The 14729-nt window shown below is 45.3% G+C and overlaps 1 protein-coding gene across 5 annotated transcripts in view; it reads right to left on the bottom strand.

The window, feature by feature from the left end:
* The window catches only part of ARHGAP44 (Rho GTPase activating protein 44), a 413328-nt gene that overhangs the window by 158573 nt on the left and 240026 nt on the right, over positions 1-14729 (bottom strand). The gene's annotated exons all lie outside the window — the stretch shown is intronic.

Here is a 14729-nt window from a genome sequence, read left to right as displayed (position 1 = left end):
GCAGCTATTTGGAGGTCGCCGTTGAAATGGCACTTCCGTTGAGTAAAATGGCCCAACTGAAAAATCAAAGGTGGCTAAAAATGTGCACAGGTTACAGAGCGCAAGCACTTTTAGCCACATAAGTACAGAGCCGCTCCCGTGGGCGTGATTCGGCCAGGAGAAGTAAACATCATGTGTGCATTTCATTGTCAAATCTACTCAGGCTGTTCTGCCCCACCTCCGCTACCTGCACAGACAGCAGGTACATAGCGCATGGACACCTTTAACGCGTGGACCTTGCCTTGCTATTCCTTCAAAGAGGAACGACACAGGCAGTTTCTCGTTGAAAATTTGCAGAAAGTACATGTGTTGAAACCCTCCTTCCCTCCTCTCCTGGGAGTATGTGGGCTATCTGAAAGTCTGTAAGCTGGGTTGTTGGTTGGGCGCTCCTGGAGGTGGGCACCTGCATTGTCTGGAGCCAGGCACAGCATGGGAAGGCACAGTGCAAACATCCCCACAGTCACGAATCTCTCCTAAGCAGTGACAGCCAACGCTACTGAAGTCCATCATGTGAACCACTGGCTTCAGGCAGTGAGGAATGAGGCAGAGCGCACCAGAGCCATGTCATATGTCACTTGGGGCTGGGATTGGCAGGCCAAGTCTTCAGGGGTTTAATACTGTAAACTAATGTGTAGGGACCATATAGATCCGAAGTACCTTCTTTTTTTAACCCTAGCTTAGGCAGAGGTTAGTATTTGGGTAAGCGTAGCTTGCAGACCATCCCTTGCAGGCACCTTCCTGTAAGGACGTCTGGCTTGGTCAGCATCCTGTATAAAAACAGGGAGAGCATGAGGAGCAGTGTGGCAATGTTTTGTTAAGAGTTCAAGGAAGCAGGAAAGTGTTGCAGAGTTTCTCCAGTTTTAGGCCCCACAGCCTGATACCAGGGGAAGAGACATATTCCTGGCCCTGCACCCCATGGTCTGGCAGGGAGTGTCTCTGGCAGTAGAAAAGAGGGGGGTTTTTCTGTGACAATTTGCTTTTTGGAAGAGTTTTGGATTTCTGTGTGCAGCCTGGTTCAGCCTCAGGAGGACTTCAGGCTAAACAACTGCGATTCCCTGCCTGCCATACAAAGGAAGGACAGCAGTGTCTTGCCAGTAGAAAAGTGAGTTGCAGTTTTTAAGGAGAGCTTTTGTTCTTGTTGTTTTGGGAGGAAATTCTTTTACCACTGGTTCCTGCCCATGAGAAGGAGAGAAGAGTGTGCTTTTTGTATTTTGGGACTTTCTAACTCAGAGGCCCAACAGAAACATCAGAGAAAGAGATCAGGAAATCCCAGTGCCCACTAGGAGCCCACTCTCTACCACTAGTTTTGGATCTTTTCCTAGTGCCTGCTGTCCAAAGGGACAGTAACTCAGCTGCGCAGGGCTGCGACAAGCAGCACTTTTGGAATTTGCGAAGATGAATTGGAGGAATTTTTGTTGCTAATTGGATTGAAGATATTTTTGGTTGCAGTAAAAGTTTTGTTGGAACACCTCACCAGCATGTCCAGTGTTGTTTGTGAGAATACATGCTGCCTCTAAATCAAGGACATCCCATTGTGAGTATATTAAAGAGAATAAAAGACAGAGACCATGAGTTATGCCACCCCTGTGTGCCTTGAGCCTGGTGGCTGAATCCTCCTCCTCCCCACCAGAATGAACCCCGGGACCCGGGGCCAGTGGACTGAGAAAAAGGAGAAAGAGAATAAGTGAGGGTTATTGTGGCCTCAGGGCAATCATTTACCTTTGTATTCAGGACACCCACTGAAAAGGGAGTTACACATGTGTGCCATGTAACTAAAAAAAATCTGTCTCTGTGCAATCAAGAGTCAATCCCCCCCCCCCCCCCCCCACACACACACACTGTCTGGCACCAATGACGTAATTTAATAGTAAAAGCTCAGTGGCTCTTGCCAACGTTTGTTCAACTTGGGTGGTGGGGACATTTATTTCACCGGGGCTGATGTCATAAAACCCATGCTTAAATCAGAGCTAAATTTTAGCATTGGTTTTACTTTACGCCGACAGAAAAAACAAGTGGCCCCACCGAATGCAGAAAGCTAATGTTCTGCAAATAGACTAGGAGTTAAAAAAAAACCAAAAACATGCTTTTTTCTTTACTCGTTGGCCATTTACATGCCATTAATAGAAAATCTATGCTACAAAAATATGGGACAGTGACGGGGCAGAGTAGGCGACAATTCTCCTCCCTCCCATCTTCCACCCATGTTAAAAAAATAATAGCTGGGCCCAGAGCTCTTAACAGGGGCACCAAACTTTCCTCTATCCCCAAGGAACTCCAGCAAGAGGAAGAGGAGGCCTTATCTTCTCAAGAGGATCCCTACCGGCATTTAATATTCATTTATTCGTTCCTTTACTGGACGCCAATTGGCCCCTTCAACAGCAGCTGTCAGTTGAAAGGACCAATCCCCTTTTAGATGAGTTCACTGTACTGTATCGGCCCGTCTGCTAGGCAGCAAGGCTTAGATAAGCAGTAGCTCTTTACTCTGTCCTGGCTGGGGAGAATTGCCTCAGTTAAGATGAGCATCAGGCCTCGGACTGGTTACTTTTTCCAGACGTTGCCCATTTCTGTATCAGATACATTTTTAAAGGGACCTTGGAGGAGCATCTTTAGTTATACCTGGAGGAGGCAACCTCCTAGGGTTGCCAGTAGGGTTTTCTATCAGCCTAAATTGTCAGGTGGGCTGAGGGTGGCCCAACATTAAGAGATACTACCCGGCTTCTCAACTGAAATCAGTTGTGGACTGGCATAGAGAAGATGACTGTAAGCAATGGGCTGTAACTCAACAGGCAATAGCTGGTCGGGTCCCTGACAGATTGCAATTTTGCCGTCTTAAAAAGTCACTGTTGGATTGGATGTTTAGAATGTGCCCGTATAAAAGATTCCTGAGTGGGTGAGCGATGAATGGGTAAATAGAACATAGTTTGAAACAAAAAACTGTTGCCGTGCAAGGCATTTCAGTGTTTCCTGTTGACACTTGTTGATGTGCGTCATATTATATCTTATTATATATGATGATGTATGCAGTGTTGGAATACTGATACATTTCATATGTTATTGTATTGTGTGGATGCAGAATAAAGATTATTTAAAAAAAAAAAAAAAAGTCAAGAGTGCTCCCTGCTCTTCTCTCTCGGGGATGGGAACTTTCAAACCGGTGCACGGCCACACATTAGCAAGTGTGCATCAGCACGCACCCAGAGATGTGCACGCATGTTATAAAATACACTGGATGTACGCACGTGTGCACCCAATTTTAAGTGGGCGCCCACCTACTTCTACCACCCAAGTCAGGGTATTTTAAAACGGGCACACATCCACGTTTCACCAGTTTGGCAACTAGTTCGCCCATTAAGGTCCTCCAAACCCTCTTGGTTTAGCCTGCACTCCCCCAGTTACCCCAGACCCTTTAAATCTATTAGAAATGGCTAGTTATTTTTAGTTTGGAAGTTACATCTCTTCCCTAGCAGGTGTATAAGTACTTACGTGCATCTCTTGGCTATGCCCTTAAACACCCATGTCCCACCCTGACCATGTCTACATCATACCCCTTTTTGAAATCAAGTGAGATGTGCGCCCTGCAGAAGATACATGTGAATCTGGGCGGCTTTTATAATTCAGTTGGTGCGCATACCCTAATTTATGCGTGCGCCGGGCTTTTAAAATTCATCTGTATGTTTCTATGTTTATCTGTCATCAGGGTTAAAGAAACAAAAGGAAAGCAGTTGCTTACCTGTATCAGGTGTTCTCCGAAGACAACAGGATGTCAGTCCTCACACATGGGTGACATCATCGGACTGAGCCCATCACAGAAAATTTATGTCAAGGTTTCTTGAACTTTGACTGAGCCTCAGTGAGCATGCTCACGCATGCAATAAACCTTGTGTTCACGTGGGGTCCCCTCAGTCTTATATCATAGAAATAAGAGAGTAATAAATAAAAATAATGAGAAAACCTATGTAGTGGAAACCTAATGCCGCGGGATGTGGGCAGGTTTCATGAGAACTGACATCCTGCTGTCCTCGGAGAACACCTACTATATGTAAGCAACTCTGCTTTCTCCGAGGACAACCAGGATGGCAGTCCTTACTCATAGGTGAATCTCTAGCTACAGATTGCCACCCCAACATAAAAGGGGACCAACAAAACACCAAAATAAGTACTACGGGCACAACAACTGGTTCTGTTGGTAACAAGGGGGGAGAAGGCAACCTGAAAAGAAAGAATGAGCCCTAGGTGGGAACAAAGTTAGGTTCTACACTTCAAATAGGTTTTGAAGGACAGACTGGCCAAACCTACTGTTGCATCAGCCATCCCTATCCAGGATGTGATGTGAATGAGTAGATGGAACTCCATATCACAGCTCTGCAGATCTCCTCCATGGGTAATGCTCGCAAGTGGGCCACTGATACTGCCATGGCTTGAACAGAATGAGCCTTGTCATGGCCCCCATGATGCAGTCCCGCCCAGGCATAACAGAAGGAGATGCAGTATGCTAGCTAATTTGAAAGCATCTGCTTGGCAACCGCGATCCCCAACTTGTTCTGATAAAAAGAAACACATAATTGGGTGGACTGTCTAAGGGCTTCTATCCACTCCAGACAGAAGGTGAAGGTTCTTTTGCAATCCAAATTGTGCATGGCTTGTTCGCACTGTTGCAAATGGGGCCTGGGAAAAAAATCTTGGCAGGATGATGGACTGGTTAAGCTGGAAGTCCGACACCACCCTAGGCAGGAACTTAGGGTGCGTATGTAGGACCACCCTGTCATGAAAAAACTTAGTGTAAGGTAGATAAGGAGGTTCCTTCTGTCCGTCAGGCTCATTTATTTATCACTAGCGAGACATCTTTTTCGATAGCGGCACCCTGTCAATGGAATCTTATTCCTTTGGATTTAAGGTCTCTTGAAGATGTCAAGAAATTTAAAACATCTTTCAAAGAATTTTTGCTTGCCCGTGCGTTTAATGTCTAAAATTGCGGAGAGAAGTTTTTGCTACATGACAGCTGATGATTCAGTAATTGGTCTTATTTATGTTATTATGATGTGTATTATTATTGTATGATTCATGATTTTTGGTTTCTGTGAAACCACGTGTTTGTAAAGATTTGATTTTATGTATGTAATTATGTTCATCGCCTAGGCCTTTTTGTGTTAGGCGTTTAATAAATTCTTTAAAAAAAAAAAAAAAAAGAAATAAGTCATTAAGGCTCAGTGACCCAGCTGAAGTGACCTCCACTAAAAATATGACCGTCTAGGCCAGGTACTTCAGGTCACAGGAGCACAGTGGTACAAAGGGAATTTTCATCAGTTGAGCCAACACCACATTGAGGTCCCAAGACACAGAGGGAATCCTTAGGGGAGGCTACAACTGAAGCAGGCCCCACATGAAACGTACAACTATAGACTGCAGAGGGATGGGCTTACTATCTACACCACGGTGATAAGTGCCAGTCGCACTCATATGAACTCTAATGGAGTTGGTCTTTAAACCAGCTTCCAAAAGGTGAAGAAGGTAGTCAAGTAGCTTTTGTAAGGAACAGGAGAAGGGATCTAGGGCCTTCCATTCACACCATATGGAAAACACCTCCACTTATATGGAAAACCTCCTCCACTTCAGTCCATAGGATTTTCTAGTGGAAGGCTTTCTGGAAGCCACCAGGACCCGAGACACATCTTCCAAGAGATCGAGTATTTGCAATATCAACCTCTCAACATCTAGGTTGTGAGCGACAGGGCCTGGAGGTTGGGATGGCACAACCTACCTCGATACTGGTGATGAGATCTGGGGAAGTCTGTAGCCTAATCAGTTTCTGGATGGACATCGCCCACAGAGTAGAAACCAAATCTGCCTCGGACAAAGTGGGGTTATGAGGATCATAGTCCCTTTGTCCTCGTGAAGCTTCAAGAGAGTCTTCACTACCAGTGGAGCTGGAGGATACGCTTACAGAAGACACTAGTCCCAATGAAGGGCAAAGGCATCTGAGGCTAGTTTGCTGTGTGTCTTGTAAAAGGAACAGAACTGAGGAGCCATCCTGTTCCAAGGTGCTGCAAAGAGATCTATGTCCGGGTTTCCCCAGAGATGGAAGATCCAGTTCATGACTCCTTGGTCCAGAGATCATTCATGTGATCTGAAGGAGTGACTCAGTCTGTCCACTATCACTTTCTCTGATCCAGCCAGATACATAGCCCTAAGCACCAACCCATGGGAGAGGGTCCATGACCAGATCTGGACTGCTTCCTGACACAGGAGATGTGATCCTGTGTCTCCCTGCTTGTTGACATACCACATTGCCTCTTGGTCTGCATCTAACTAGTTGGTCTGCATCAGTACAATTTTGTTGGATGGCTAATCTCTGAAAGCCAACATTGCATACCTGATAGACTGGAGCTCCAGGAAATTGATTTAGCAGAGATGTTCCTGGGTGGACCATAAACCCTTGGAGCTGAGTCCATATACTAGTTCCCCAGACCAGGGTGGATGTATCCATGGTAAGGACAAGTTGGGTATTGGGTGGGAGGATTTGGAAGGAAGCACCCCCCCTTTCCAGATTTAAGAATTCCTGCCACCAAAACAAAGAGGCCCAGAGAGACAGTGCAACTCAGATGTAATCCTGGAGGTCCTGAGTGGCTTGTCACCACTGCGACCTTAAGGTCCATTGGGCCTTTCTCATGTGTAAACGTGCCAAGGGAGTGATGTTTATTGTAGCGGCCTCAACATGTGCCACTCTGATGCTTTTTTGCTTTTTTGATAACTAAAAACCACTTTTTCTCATTTTTGTTCAATGACATTCAAGGTCCTTCCCTTATCAGGCAAATGCTCAGTGACCCAGTCCAGAGATTTAGTTTGACATGATCATGTTTCGCTCGATGACCACCAGTTGGTGGGGCAGCAGATGCTTGTCGAATCTGAGAGCCTTTTGGATGAGATAATCCATGTCTTCCTTTCCTGTGAATGGGAATCACTGTGAGAAATCTCATGCACTGGAACTGCCATGATATCCTTGGGAGGCTTCACATACTGAATGAGATCTAGCATTTTGTGCCTGGTATCCTCTTCAGTTTGCATCTGAAATAGGATGCCTTCTGCCATCACCCGGACAAATCCTACAAAGGAGAGGTCTTCCAGTGGAGGCTTCCTTTAATCGTCTGGAGGAGATGGTTCTGAGGGGAGGCCATCTGAAAGTCATTAGATACATCAGAGGATTCATCCCCCCAGAGGTCACAAGTGCCCTTGTCTCTGCTGTCATTAACTGGTGATGAGCCCTAGGCGCTCGGCCGACAGCCAGCAGTGTAGGCACTGGTTCGACTGGCTGTTTTGACCCAGGCCCCGGTGAGTTCCACGGCACCAGGGGAGCTTCCGCATCTGAGGAACCAGGGATAAGCACCGGATTGGCTGGTGGCGGCGCCAGTGCCTGCAGGGCATCAAAGCCATCCCGGTAACCGACAATGGGGAAGGGATCGGTAACATGCTTATGAATGTGTTCAGGGATTCCAGCAGAAGCTCAAGGAACAACACTGCTGGTGCTGGTGTCGTCAGTGCTCTGACACTGATGCCACACATCACCTTCTCCAAGGCCTGATGCATGCACCTCTCTAGTTCCTCCTCGAAAATCGCTGAAGCCAGGACAGGCTGGGACCCAGGAAGTGTAACCAGATCCTCTGGTAGTGAGCATCGGGACTGGTGTAGACTGTTGCTTACCCTGGCATTCATGGAGGATTGGATCTCTTTGCCATGGGGTGCCTTGCCTGGCACTGTGCATTGACAGGAACTGATACCAATGCTTCCTCAGCTTCCCTCAATGCTCAGATCAGTCCTTCCCTGGTGCCAAGGTCAAGGGCAACAAACCTGACCTCCTTGACTTGGGAAGTGTCAGACAATGGCCTGTCTCTGGCATTCCTGGCAGCTGATGACCTCGATGGAACAGGTAGCCCCACTGATGTCGATGGCTCGGTGTCCACTGGTGCAGCTCTGAGGTCGCTCAATGCTGATGCCAATGGATCAGTGTTCTCCAGCCCAAAGAGGCACTCCATCTTGTTGAGCCAGATCTTACGTCCTTTCGGGGTCATTTTGGCGCACTTGCTGCAACCTGGGACGTTGTGTGATACCCCAAGGTAGTGGACACATCTATCATGGAGGGGGGTCCGTGATAAACATTGGTCCCTGCATACCTGGGGTACCACTTAAAACCCGAAGTGGACATGTTATCTTGAAACAACACAAGATCAAAATTAATGGCTGCAGCTGTCAATGGCCAACAGGCACCGAGCACATGTTGCCCCGGGGGATCAACAACAAAAATAAACTTACCCAAAAATGAAGAAAAACCTAACTAGGATGCTAATGGGAGAACTTGGGGGGAACCTGTGTCAACCATGTGAGGAAATGTGAAAAATTAATCATAAAAAAAGCACTTCAAACTGAAGAAAACTGAGACACCCAACCGCGAGACGCAAGGGTCCACAGAAAAGAAGAGACTGAAGGGACCCTGCGTGGACGCGTGGTATATTGCATGCATGAGCATGCTCAATGATGCTCAGTCAAAGTTCTAGAAACTTTGACTTAAGTTTTCTGTGCTGTGCTCCATCCGATATCACCCATGTGAGGACTGCCATCCTGCTTGTCCTCGGAGAAGTATTTCATAGAAGACACTGGAGGAAATGTTATATGTTGGTTAAATAAAGGATTAGACAAGTTTATGAACAGATCAATCGCAGGCTACCTAATGTAACCTGTGAAGAGCTGATTGGGATGCTCTTTTTTTTTTAACGGCGATAGGAAGCAAATTTTAGATATGAGCAAGTAATACAGAGGTTTCGGCTCAGAATACAGAAAAGTACTGTTTTTAACTTCTAGGAGCTAGTTTGTTTTTAAACATTTTCTCTTTTTGGGGTAAAGGAAACTTGCATGTTACAATTATATCAGAATCTAAGGGCTCTATGAAGAGCTGATTGGTCCTTCTTAATATCCCTCACTCCCTACCTCTCACTCATCCCCCATCCACCCACCCCATTACAAGAGAAAGTCTGTTGCATACTCTGCGCAGTTATGATATTGCTAGATGAACTGGTCTAGACCAAGTTTTTGCTCTAAACAGTCATTCAATAACAGGTGATCATGGGTCAAGAGAACAAGGAAACAGGACTTTCAAGTTAGTTTAATTACTACCTCATGATGTAATACAGTCACACCAATACACAAAGACTACACGTACCTCTTGCCCAACGATGAACTCACCTTATGATCTTCCACCCTTTAAAAATGGTTAGTTCGTATGGGACAAAAAATGTTCGTTTCCAGTATGTAATTGTTGTTCATTTTTAAACCTCTGACACAAATATTTTTCTTACTATAATAAGTGGTACCAATGTGATTAAATTGTATAAAGTTGTTCTCATGTAAACTGGAGTGAAGGCAGACTGCTATACTTCAGTATATAAAAGACTTGAAATAAATAAACAAACAAACAAATAAATAATAAATTGCGCTTAGCAGAGTGCCCAGTTTTACTTGTAGTTGTGAGCACAAACTTTACTCCTGATGCAGCAAGGAGTTTGGAGTACCAAAAATGTGTGCGTAGAACTGTATGTACTGCTTAGCTCCCTCCCACGGAAATCCCATGCAAATGAAGGCACTAATTATTATTACCCTTCCAATGAAGGGAGATGCACTGGCTTAACTCCTGCTGTCTTAATACTGCAGATTTTACTCACAGTCTGAGATGGAGTAAAGTTTCCAGCACTAGTTTTAGTCTATGGGCAGAAACAAAAGTTCCAGTGTTAGGACCTGTAGTCAGCATTTTATGCAAAGGTAATACGGAGCATCCCAACCACGTGTTAATTATATAAAATACACAATAAATGGGCTGTAGCCCCCATGTGTATTAGGGCAAATGGTCTGTCACCGTAGTTATGTAATGCAATGTATGTCTATGTATATTTCATGGAGTTTTTAGGATATATGTGTGCTCTATGCCATGATCTTTGGAGTGGTGATAAAAGATTTAATTTTTTTTTAAACAAATATTTAAAGAAGCAAAAAATATTTTTCAATTTTTAAAGAGGCATCAAACGTGGAGCTTATGATATCTGAGTGAACAATTAGTGTCCAAAATAGTGCTAATGGTATCAAACAACTTTTTGAATAAAGTTAAACAAATGATCCAACATTGCCAGTAACAAAAGTACTTGAGCTTGTGCAATGGGTGGTATGTAAACTTTTAACAAAGGTTTCAAAAATTCTCCTTCAGGAGACCTGCAGCAAAGATTGACCCACTGGTTCACTCATTGGGCAAGCTAGGTGTAATTGTGACTGACAATGTCTACATCATTTATTTACTTGATTCAAAAAGTTGTTTGACACCATAAGCACTATTGTAGTGAAGCTCCAAGTTTGATGCTGCCTTAAAAATTAAAAAATATTTTCATTTCTTAAAATATTTGTTGAATTTGTTTCCACGTTTATCGTGTAGTCGGTATTTTATGCACAGAACGTATGATTAATACATACAAAAATGTTTTCTATGCAGATTGCTTGTGCACATAAATCATATTTTATGGACAGAAAATATTATTTGTGCACATAAATCATGTTTTTCTGCATGCTAAGCTTTTTCTCCATGTCAGAGGCATATCATGGGTCTCTGGAACCCAGGGGAGAATGCTTGCAATTGTGCATGACTCCTCCACCCCCCCCCCCCCCCCCAACACACACACACACACACACACACAACTCATTGTCCTTCCTGCAATGCTTAAAATCCTAAATCATACAAATACAAATCCCAGAAAAAAATGAACTGACAAACTGACTTTTGTGAACCTTCTAAGGCAGGGGTCAGGAACCTTTTTGGCTGAGAGAGCCATAAACGCCACATATTTTAAAATGTAATTCCATGAGAGCCATACAATATGTTTAAAACTAAATACAAGTAAATGTGTGCATTTTATGTAAGATCACACTTTTAAAGTACAATAAGTCTCTGAAAATATTACACCAGGCCTTAAGACACCAATACATCTCCTATTAGGAAAACGGACCAAGTCAGGCTGCTATAGAGTCCTACACAGAAACTACACGCCAGCAGAAAACCTCACCTGAATCACGTGCTGTCCCTCACCTAACATAGAATAAAGAGACCAAAACGCCTAACAAGAAGCATGCAGACAAAAACTGAATTGGAAACTGCAACAAGCCAGAGTCTCTGTATGCAGTGTAACAAAGGAAAAAAGAAACATCACACATCCTTATAAAACAAATCAAGAAATATAAAATCATCAGCAGTAAAACTGTACTAACAAAAAGAACATATTTCGAAACAGCTGATGAGTGGAATATCCAATAATTAAAAACTCATATAAAACATTTCCAGATACCAACAAAATATTTCAAAATAGCAGACACAAAGATCCAGTAATGAAAAATAATAAGGATACAAAAATTTTTTTGCTCTGCATACCTGGGAACGTTTGATATCCAGGTGTCCTGAGATTGTTCTGAATTAGCAGGAGGTGGGGTGGTTTGCTTGGAACTTTCTCCTCTCTCAGTCACATACCAGCGCTCTCTCTCACACTGGCTCTCAATGACACACCTATACACACATGCTCTCAGTCACTCACATATACAAATGTTTTTTCTCTCTCACTTTTATAGGCTCTTAATTACACATTTACACACATGCTGTCTATCTTTTCACGCTTACACACACACAGGCTTTCAATCACATAAATACATGCTGTCTTTTTCTCTCACACACAGACTCTCATTCACATGCTTACAAACATGTCCTCTCTTTCTCTCATTTACACACAGGCTCTCAATCACATACTCACATGCTCCCTCACCTAAATCAGCTCTCAATCACACACAGACACACATGGTCTCTCTCTCTCATTTAAACACAGGCTCTCAATCACATACTCACATGCTCCCTCACCTAAATCAGCTCTCAATCACACAGACACACATGGTCTCTCTCTCTCATTTAAACACAGGCTCTCAATCACATACTCACATGCTCCATCACCTAAACCAGCTGTCAATCAGACACAGACACACATGAGCTCTCTCTTAATTATACACACAGGCTCTTAATCATACATACACATGATCTCTCTCACACACAAAGGATCTCAATCATACACACATACTCTTTCAAACAAACAGGTTTTCAATTACAAACTTACACATACAGGTTCCCAATGGTAAACTTACATTCATGCTCTCTCTCTCACAGGCAGGATCTCAATCACAGACATACTCTCTTTCACATATACAGGCTCTCAATCATTCACATACATGCAATCTCTCACTCACACACACAGGATCTCAAACACACATGCTTGCTCGCTCATTCACTCTCTCCCGCCCCCCCCCCGGAACTCGCGGCAGCAGCAGCCACCTCCCAACGCTAACCTCCTTCATTTTCAGCCCTCGCGAAGGCGGAGTCCCATCGGCCGCGGTTGAAGATTTTCATTTTCCTCCGAGCCGCGCTGCAGTCTTCTTCCCGCGCAGGCACCCGATGCTCTCCACTTCCTCTTCCGGGCCGCGGGAAGAAGAGAGCACCGGCGTGCTCTCTTCTTCCCGCGGCCCGGAAGAGGAAGTGGAGAGCATCGGGTGCCTGCGCGGGAAGACCCGCGCAGGCACCCGATGACTCCAGCGCTGGCACCCGGCTGACACCCGATGACTCCCGCGCAGGCACCCGGATGACTCCAGTCTGCGTGCTCTCTTCTCCTCCCCCCCGCGGCCCGGAAGAGGAAGTGGTGAGCATCGGGTGCCTGCGCGGAAGAAGAGACCACGCTAGTGTGGTCTCTTCTTCCCGCGCAGGCACCCGATGCTCTCCACTTCCTCTTCCGGGCCGCGGGGGGGAGGAGAAGAGAGCACGCCGGTGCCGCTGACTCCAGCTGTCCTGCCGCGTTCCGCCCGGGCTGACAGCATTTTAAGCCCGGGCGGCGGAGGACCGGGGAGCAGCTGGGTCAGCGGGGAACCGCGAAGTATGGCGACACGTGTCTGCGAGCCAGATGCAGCCCTCAAAAGAGCCATATCTGGCTCGCGAGCCATGGGTTCCCGACCCCTGTTCTAAGGGGTGAAAATTTTCCTGCGCTCATGGTGTCGGGCTTCTGGGCTCTTACTGGTGCAGCCGGCACTTTAAGCCTCCTGCGCTCATCAGCAGGCGCCATTCTGCACATGTGTGGTTACTGCCGCTGCTCTGCCTCCCGCCCCATTTCATTGGCTGCAATCAGCAGCTGAAGCGGACCTGGTGCCACATGGCCACAGGCTGGGGTGAAAGTGTGTTCCAGGTGGACTGTAGGAAAATATTGGCCATGGGATTTATTTTTCATACCGGCCTATGGGGTATCAAATTACACTAAAATTAAAGCAAATGTATTTATTCACAGAAACATACTATAAAATGTGCGTGACAATTGCCAAATGTATTTTAATTACTGATATCAACAAAAAAAATTAATAATTGTGTGACAGCATAGCTCAAGGTGTGAAAAAAATCCCAGGGGTCTGGTTGCCCAAATTTTCATGCTTGGCGCTGCCAGGCTGTACTTAGCACTGCTGTGGCCCATTACAGGTCTCTGGAAAGCAAAACATGTGGCTTGAAACTGCACCACGGGATCAGCAAAGGCCGAGCACGATGCCGAAGTCAGCGCGATCTGTAGCAGCAGAGGTAGACCTGGGAGGGAGCTTTAGTGAAGGGAGATGGAGAGAGATCAAAGAAAGGAAGGTAAAAAGCAGAAGACGGAGGAAGAGGCTGCAGAGGGAGGGATGAAAAGAGAGGGAAGTAAATGAAAGGACATATGGGGCCCAATATTCAAAGATATCTGGTCATCTAAGTTATCTGGACATTAATTACCCGGTTAACGATGGATATTCAGCAGCCAGATAAGAACTAGTTAACCGGATTAAGTTATACCCGGGAAACATTAGACCTGCTATTGAGCTGGTCTAACTTACTGGGTTAACTTAATTGGATAAGGCTGAATATAGTCACTTATCCGGTTATGATAACCAGATTAGTTACCCCACCGTGATGCGCCCATTGCTCACCTGTTTAGTTAACAGGCTAAATATTTATCCAGCTATGCTGAACATAGCCGGATATTCAGTGGTTTAGCTGGATAAGTTCTACTTATCTGGCTAAGCAGTGTTTCAATATTGGGCCCAACAAGAAAAAAAGAAAAAAAACCCCTCACTCTCTTCCCTAAACAAATGAGCAAAAAAACCTGAGAGCAAAACAAGTCAGAAGAAAAAAAAAAACCCAAAAACAAAACAAACAACAAAAGGAAAAGCAAAGCAAAATTTGTAAATTGTAAAGAAAATAATTACTTTCACTGGCTCCTAAAGGTTTTTTAAGCCCAGTGGTATGTGATGAGATTCGGGGTATTCAGTAAATGCACATCATCCATTTCCCTTCCCCTCTATCCCCACCTTCCTAGCATAAACACTATCTGATCCCTTCCCTGGCAGAATAACCTTTCCTTCCCCAAACCCCCTGGCATAACCATCCCTTCCCTCTCCTCCCCAATGGCCTCTTCCTGGCTTCTCTCCCTTTCTCCCAACCCCACCCGTGGCAGCATCCGTCCCCTTACCACATCCCCCCTCCCCCATCTTTCATGGCTGCTCCCTGAGGCTCCAGCAGTAACAGAAAAAACAGGGCGTTAAGGGGCCAGAGGTGCCGTGTGCTC

This window comes from Rhinatrema bivittatum, chromosome 4 (assembly GCF_901001135.1).
Source record: "Rhinatrema bivittatum chromosome 4, aRhiBiv1.1, whole genome shotgun sequence".
In the NCBI taxonomy this organism is placed as follows: Eukaryota; Metazoa; Chordata; class Amphibia; order Gymnophiona; family Rhinatrematidae; genus Rhinatrema; species Rhinatrema bivittatum.
This window is presented reverse-complemented; position numbering and strand designations above follow the sequence as displayed.